Here is a 6291-nt window from a genome sequence, read left to right on the forward strand (position 1 = left end):
TCCTGCTGACAGCCCCAAAACTGGAGGGGGGACAGGGCTGGGGGAGAGAAGCAGCTCCCTGGGCTCCTGCAGGCAGGCTCAATCTCCCCCCATCCAACAGGCAAATGCCTTCTGGGTCAGGGAGCAGGGGTGCAGTGCTCTAACTCATGACACTTTATGTAAAGCATCATGAGTTAGAGCAGGGGCCTGCACATCTGTCAGTGCCCTATGTGGCTCAGAGAAAGTCACTGTTTTTGTACAGTACCACATGCAATGACCCTAATCTTTGGAGATCTTATGAACCAGCACAACAGAAATAATAAATATTCTTAATGGTATTAAATATTAAAAATACATAATACAAGGGGCAATGGAAAGCAGCACTTTCAGGACCAAACAGTAGAATAGAGTCCCAGATTTTCTAAATTTAATCTTAAGTCTTGTATTGCCCAGTGATTTGAAAAATATAATGTAGCCAATTTCTTTTTTTGTCTTTTAATTTACCTTTATTGGTGTAAAATAACTTGCTCTCCTAGGCTGCAAGCCATAACATCCTAACGTACTATGATACTATTTCAAGGGCTCTGGTGTTTCAGCTTATTTTCTGCAATATCAATATGTTTACAACCTAATAATAGAAACTCCAAGCAATTACATTAGCTTTTGGACAGTGCAATCATATTTTCATTCTTGCAGTAATTCTTAAGTTGTGAAATCATGAATGTCCATAAATATAGCACCACAGCGTAAATAGTTAATATGCCAATTACTAAACTCAGGTGAAATGTGTAGAAGGAAAATGCCATCAGCAGTCATAAAAAGAGAAGTAAAAGAAAAACAAGCTTATATCCTTTTGGGTTTAGAGACTACAAGATACTATGGTAACAATTGGAAATACCACAGAAACCTCATCATTTTAATGGAAAATATTCACTGTATATTAGTACGTTATAAGATAGAAGCAGGTCTTCTGCTATTAAGGTTGCAACTTAATATGTTGCAACTTAGGTTGCAACTCCAAACAATGGAGCCATAGTTTGAACACTTGTTTGCACTCTGATTGGCTGTTAGCCAGGCAATCAGAATGCAAATAAAGCATGACAGCTAGACAGATAGACTTAAACTTTTATAATATATCTCTGTCTATATAGAGATATATATCTATATATTAGTGGTATTTCATTTAAATTATGGAAAAACATGGATTTGGGATTCCTTTTTTAACTGAAAATTAGGATTTTTTTTTTTTTAAATCAGAGAAAACCAGGATCCCTGGTGAGAAGGTAGGCTGCCTGCAGGTGTGGCAGAGGGCAACGAGGAGCCACATAACCCAAAGCCCCTGGGCCAGCAGGAGATAAATCCAGGGCTTGAGATGAACAGGTAGTCTATCCCCGAGAGCTGTGGAAGGAAGAACTTTTGAGCAGCAGGGCTCCTGATTAATACTGAGCTGGGGTAAGCAAGCCTGGTGATACATGGATTGAAACTGTAGGGGTGGTGGTCTCAACAGGAGTGGGGCCACGGCCCAGGAGCAGGGGGTCAAAGATCAAGGAAGGGTCACAGCTGGGCACTGACAAGGGCAAGGACCCACAGCCCAGGGGCCCAGTGCCTCTGAGAGGCGGAAACAGAGTCAGGGACCCAGGGCCTGGGAGTAGACAAGATGGACAAAGTGCTCAGGCATGGGCAGGAGATAGAACAGGGGCAGGCAATTATTTTGGGCAGAGGGCCACTTACTGAGTTTTGGCAAACTATCGAGGGCCGCATGACAGGCAACCCAGGGCAGATAAATATTAATTTTCTACATTTTTAGGGGCCCTGCCGGCCAGATAGAATGGCCTGGTGGGCTGCATCCAGCCCCTGGGCCACATTTTGCCCACCCCTGAGATAGAGGCTTAAGCCCAGGTGGGGCACAGGACACAGGCCTGAACTAGTGAGTGATTGATTACATCTGTGATGCTGGGCATGGCTAAAAGGGGAGAGGAGGAAGAGGACATGTAATTCACCCTTAAAGTGATAAGTAGGGCTATACTCACGAGCATAAGATCTGGCTTGGGAAGCTCTGGGGCAGCCTCCTTTTGCAAAAGTATAATTACAGCAAGTTGTGGCAGGTAAGCTGAAGGGGAGATAGCCCTTGTCACCTCTGCTTTCTTTGGGGCTAAGAGAGCTCCAGGGGCTTCATGGCCACTCCTGGGGAGGACCCTGCTACAGACCAATAATGGAATGAAAGGGCTGGAAGCTGTAGAAAGAATGGATGGGAAGCTCAGGAGACTTGCCCTTCTTTCTGCAGACTTGGTGAAGTCTGCAGCTGGAGAGTTTCTCTTATGATTATTAGGAAGTTCACTGCTCACCTTCCCTTTAATAAAGTCTTAGGAGACACCTTGCACCTTCCTGAGACAAAGTCTAATCCCCTTAGGTCCTTAGCAGCATCATTAGGGACTAGCATCTAGGGCTTATAATAAACAAAGATTAGGTATATATTGTATTACTGTTTCAGTTAGAGGGTTGATTCTTTTAAATCAGTGGTGCCCAACCTTTTGGCCCTGTGGGCTAGATGAGTGGTGCAGGGCTGGATCCAGTACACATAGAACCAGGGCCTGATCCAGTGCAAGCCTGCCATATTGTGAATGTGGCCCCAGCTCCATGCATACTGTATTAGATCTGCTGCCCAGGCCCTGGCCTCAGACTTGGACCCTTGCACATGCTGCATTGGGCCCTGCTTCCCTGACCCATGTGCACCGGGGTGGGCCCACTGTCCCAGCCATGGCTCCCCAGACCTGGCTGGATACCACATGCAGGACTGGGTCATCTGGCCCACAGGGCTTGGAAATTTGGTGGTGGGAGGAGTGGTGGTAGCATTAGTTGCTACCATGCCCCACCACCGCCAAATTTCCAGATGCTTGGGGAGCCCTGTAAGCTGGATATGGCCTTCAGCACCTCTTTTAGACAGGTAAAGCCTGTAACATGAACATGGTGTCATTTTTCAATAGTTCCCCCCTACCCCCACTATATGGAAATAACTGCATCAGTTTAAAGCACATTCTTGTTGCCAAAAAAGAGATTCACACTTGTAAACCTGTTACTATGCAGGTAAAGCTAAGACAAGAGTTGTGTATGTAGACAAAACCTAAGTAAGCTTCTGCTCTTAGTATGGTGAAAACACAGCACACGTGGGTACTGCAGGAAAGATGGCCAACTGGTATGGCATCCCCATGCAGCAGTCAAGGGAGGTTGGGGACTCATTTGAGAAGGGTCTGAATGCTGTGAAACCTGCAGATGCTGGGAGGCAATACCTTTCTTCCACTCCTGCCTAACATAGGTCCAACCTACCTGTTCTTTACAAGCCAGCATAAAAACCTATTTATAGATATCCTACCTGACCGCCCCCCCCCAATCTTTGCACTTCCTTTCTCCCTTTCGTGTTAGTGCAGCAGCTCTCAACCTGGGCCCCTTGCTAAGACTCCATTCCCCGCTCTTGGAGAACGTCGTAACAGTCACTCATTTCTTAACTATGGAAAAATAATAGTGATTCTCCTGTTGTGATGAACTCAAGGAGACCACAGCAGGGTAGAATGGCTTTGACACTGGGTTTCCTACCCCTGCTCAAAGCAGGGCCATGCCCAACTAAATCATTCCAGCCACAACTTTGTCAAGCCAGGCCTTAAATCTCCAAGGACAGAGATTCCACTGCCTCGCTAGGTAACCTGTATTGGTGCTCACCACCCTCCTAGAGTTTCCATCCTAAACCTCCGTTGCTGCAACTTGAGACTGTTGCTTCTTGTTCTGTCAAGTCACCATGGAAAACAGTCTAGCTCCATCTTCTTTGGAACCACCCTTCAGGTAGTTGAAGGCTGCTATCAAATCCCTTTCCCCCACCCCTTCTCTTCTCCAAACCAAATAAGCCCAGCTCCCTCAACCTCTCCTCAGAAGTCATGTGTCCCAGCCCCAAAACCACTTTCATTGCTCTCTGCTAGACTCTCTCTAATCTGTCTGCATCCTTTCTGTAGTGGGGGGCCCAAAACTGGACACGGTACTCCAGATGTGGCTGAGTAGAGAGGAATAATTACTTCCCATGACCAACTGGCAACAAACCTACCAATGCAGCCCAGTATGCCATTAGCCTTCTTTAAAACTGGGGCACATCGCTGACTCATTGTCCACTCTAACCCCCTGGACCTTTTCTGCAGAGCTGCTGCCCAGCCAGCCAGCCAGCCCCCAGCCTGTACTGGTGCATGGGATTGTACAATCTTCAGTGCAGGACTTTGTACATGTCCTTGTTGAACCTCATGAAATCTCTTTTGGCCCAATCATCCAATTTGTCTAGGTCACTCTGAATCCTAGCTTGGGGTGCACCGATACGAGTTTTTTGGGCTGATAATAATGAGTCATTGGTAATGAGCCATATCAGTCAACACCAATTTGATTGCTGATATGCAGCCCAGCAGCTATGTATAAGCAGCATCCAGCTGGTAAGTCTGTTGGGGGGACATTGGCAGGGGGAGGGAAGAGGCATAGCGGCACAGTTTGAGGCCCCTACCATGAGGAAGGGAGTGTGGCTGGGGTAGGGGCTGCCTAGCTGGGGTGGGGAGTAGGACAGAGCCGCAAGTGGCTTGTCTGGGGGGCACAGGGACTGGATCCTGCAGCTACACCCCCACCCTGGGGGAGCCATGGGGGCATGTGCCCCCTGGCTCTGTGTGTGAGGTAAAAGCAGGCTAGGGCCAGGCTCTTCCTAGCAGGGGTGGGGGCTGTGCTTGGGGCAGGTGGTGGCAGCACTGGGGGGGGGGCGCTACAGCCACCCCAAAATTCACTGTAGCCCCCTCCCAGCTCCACCACCTGACCTGAGCGCAGCCCTGGCCCATCCCCCATACTGGGAAGAGCCTTCTGCTAACCCTGGCCCCAGCCCATGGCAGCAGCCTGGCCTCACCCCACACAGATCCAGGGGCACGTGCCCCCCATAGCTCCCTCAGGGGTGCAGGTAGCAGTGGGATCCATCCCAACCCCATACTGCCTGGAGGAGACACTTGCAGCTTCATCCAGCGCCGCGCCCTACCCAAGCTGGGCAGTCCCTGCAGCAGCCCCACTAACCCCAGGGGCATCAGTCTGCCCCTCCCCTCCACATCCCTTCCTTCCCCTTGCCCCGCCCCATCCCCAACAGACTTACCAGCTGGACATCACTCTCCAAGCTGATGGGCTGGCTGCATGCATGCATATAGGTGTGCATGTGTGTGTATAGGTAAGCATGTGTATATATATACACACACAAATGCGTATAGGTATGCATATGTTTGTATATCTGTGTGTGTGTGTGTGTGTGTGTATATACCTACACATGCATACCTATATACACGTTTGTCTATATATGCAATACACACACACATATGCACACAAACACATATGTATGCATACATTTAGACAAACGCATGCCTATCCACAAATGTATACATATACACTGATACATGCACACACATACAATCCCCCTATACCCCACCCCCAACTATCTATCTACTTGGGTCAGGCCAGTGGCTCTCCTGCTTTGCAGACGGGGCAGCCGGGCGGGCTCCTGTCTGCCACTCTGCTTTCGAAACAGAACCAGTGCAGAGCAGTATCCACGCTGTACCGGGCCAGCCTACATGCTACAGCCCACCCCAACCCCCCACGTAGCTTCAGTGTCCCCCGTGCCCCTCCCGTCTCGCGACACGTGCGTAGCTGCACCTCCCACGCAGCACGGCCGCCCACAGTACACATGCGCAGCAGCCGGTCCATAACCACGGGCAGGCTAGAAGAACGAAAGGAACAAAGACGCATGCGCACTAGAGACCGACCGACCCACCCACACCTCACGTGCGCAGTAGCGTTACCAATCCCCACACTCGGGGCTGGGTGACGCATGCGCCTTATGACAACGGGGTAGCAATGGGGGGAGGGGAGCTGCTGCGCATGTGCTTTGAAGATCCGGAAGTTAAAGCTAAATCTTTTTGCACAGCTCTAGGGACAGGAGAACGCTTTCTTCTTCCGGTTGACTTCCATCTACATCCGGATGCCGGGAGTGCGGTGGGTGGTGATCTTGGATGGCGCCTGCCCTTGGCGGGGGGGTTATTTATTGAGTGAATTCATTAATGGATTTTCTGGCTGACTAAGCTTGCCTTGAAGAGACGGTTGTCCACGTCCCGCGCGCGCGCTGTTTCCACCCGACTGCTGCGTGGGGCGGCTGACTTCAGCGCATAAGTGCCCACGTGCGCGCTCCTCCGACCTGGCGAGTTCTGCGTGTGCGCAGAGGTAACCCCCCCCCCCCCCCCACACCTCTAGGGGCAGGGGGGG

The 6291-nt window shown here is 50.0% G+C and overlaps 1 protein-coding gene and 1 long non-coding RNA gene across 8 annotated transcripts in view; one reads left to right on the forward strand and one right to left on the reverse strand.

Annotated features, from left to right (window-relative positions):
* Nucleotides 1–5750, reverse strand: part of LOC112550091 — a 32546-nt gene extending 26796 nt beyond the window's left edge. For both annotated transcript variants that reach the window (XR_003093756.1, XR_003093757.1), the window contains exon 1: nt 5686–5750. This is a non-coding gene — a long non-coding RNA (uncharacterized LOC112550091). The remainder of the gene's footprint in view (nt 1–5685) is intronic.
* Nucleotides 5751–5892: 142 nt separating this feature from the next.
* The window catches only part of TFB1M (transcription factor B1, mitochondrial), a 47601-nt gene continuing 47202 nt past the window's right edge, over nt 5893–6291 (forward strand). For 2 of the 6 annotated variants that reach the window (XM_025202640.1, XM_006022383.3), the window contains exon 1: nt 5907–6249. The gene's annotated coding sequence lies outside the window, so the exon portion shown is untranslated. Of the gene's footprint in view, nt 6250–6291 lie in introns of all 6 variants that reach the window. The other 4 variants (XM_025202643.1, XM_025202642.1, XM_006022384.3 and 1 more) reach the window with 3 other exon arrangements.

The sequence above is a fragment of the Alligator sinensis genome, unplaced genomic scaffold (assembly GCF_000455745.1).
Source record: "Alligator sinensis unplaced genomic scaffold, ASM45574v1 scaffold331_1, whole genome shotgun sequence".
Lineage (NCBI taxonomy): Eukaryota > Metazoa > Chordata > Crocodylia > Alligatoridae > Alligator > Alligator sinensis.